General features: G+C 48.6%; 1 protein-coding gene across 1 annotated transcript in view; it reads left to right on the plus strand.

Annotated features, from left to right (window-relative positions):
* IGFBP7 (insulin like growth factor binding protein 7) overlaps nucleotides 1-1,451 on the plus strand; it is a 137,923-nt gene that overhangs the window by 61,969 nt on the left and 74,503 nt on the right. The gene's annotated exons all lie outside the window — the stretch shown is intronic.

Below are 1,451 nucleotides of genomic sequence, written 5' to 3' on the forward strand. Positions count from 1 at the left end.
GCTTCACAGGTAAACTACTTGCACTGGAATCCTTGTCTCAGGTTCTGGAGATCCTAAAACTACAACAGTTATAACAAGTCCTGAAACCAACTTAGTGGACCTTGACCAGTGAATTAATAAAATTGAGATAGAACAGGCAATATCAGAGTGCCCTCTCTGCATTTGTTTTAGTTTGGGACTGTAGACTGGGTCATGTAAACTCTATTACTGAGGGACAAAGGCAAGAATACTTAGAAAAAGTCTGCTCCAAAGACTTTTCATTGTTTGATAAACAATTGTCATGACAACACATGACCTTTAAAAAAAAAGTGCCACTTTTCTAGAATATGCTAAGGAGAGGCCAAAGAATAGGTGCTAGGTTTTCTGGTTAGGAGGGTGCTTGGTTTTTTAGTCTCTGAGTTTTGTGACTATCTAATTTTCAGAAAAGTTTACAATGATTATCCCAGGAAGACTGGTGAGAGTGACATCTATACATTGCTGGTGGCATAGTGAACCGCACACTTTGAGTTAGCAATCCTATACATCCTTGGATTTGTGCTAAGAAAAAAGAACTCAGATGTGACGTGCAGAATGACGCACACTGCAGTGTTGTGTATCTAATAAACATGGAAACAAAAGTCTGGGTAAGAGGGATTTGAAGAGCCCTTTTTCTTGGAAAAAAAGCTTTGAAGTTGAGCTTGCAGAGCACTTTTGAGAAAGACTGAGGAGGAATTGTCAGTCGTTTATATCAAAAACCTCACGGAATGACTGGTGAAAACTGGGGTGCTTTAGGGGCCTCAGTGGCACCCCCAGCTGTGCTCAGTTCTCCGGAGAGGTTTGATGGAGGTCCAGCACCACATATTATAAACTGAAGACATGACTTGTTCTCGCATGGGTTCCAGTACTCAGACTTAGAACTTGGCATAAGGAAGCAGTTATGAGGTGCTGAGAACAGGAGTGGTTGGCAACGGTTTGTCCTTTTAGCTTGGCACCTAAGACCACACCGGGCCTGTGGCCAACGGGGACACAAAATCCCCAAGCGGGGTTTGAAAAACTAATTGTTCTTAAAAGAGCTTCCCAAACCGCAGAGCAATCAACACTTAGGTCTCCCAGACTCACGGAGAATATAATGGATTACACATGGGGTCATCTCAAAGCTGTTGTTAATAAGTATGAATGCCCGGACTGCGAGAGTAGAGGGACCAGAGGGGAGGGAACTGTCTTCACTGCGGGAGAGCCCCAAAGGACGGGGTGCAGCCCTCGGGAGAAGGGGGCTGAGCAGCAGCCGGCGGGGTGCGCTCAGAGCCAAAACCAAAAGCGAAGAGGCGTGAGACGGAGCGTCCCCGGGCCCAGCGTATGCCCCGCCAGCAGGGGCGCGCTCGAGCCCCGCGGTCCCGGGAGGGGCGGTGCGGACGAGGCGGCCAAGCTCTAGCCGCCCGGGGGGTGTGGTTCCCGCGGCCCGGCCGGGCGGG

The sequence above is a fragment of the Neophocaena asiaeorientalis genome, unplaced genomic scaffold (genome assembly GCF_003031525.2).
Source record: "Neophocaena asiaeorientalis asiaeorientalis breed wild unplaced genomic scaffold, Neophocaena_asiaeorientalis_V1.1 scaffold19, whole genome shotgun sequence".
Classification (NCBI taxonomy): Eukaryota; Metazoa; Chordata; class Mammalia; order Artiodactyla; family Phocoenidae; genus Neophocaena; species Neophocaena asiaeorientalis.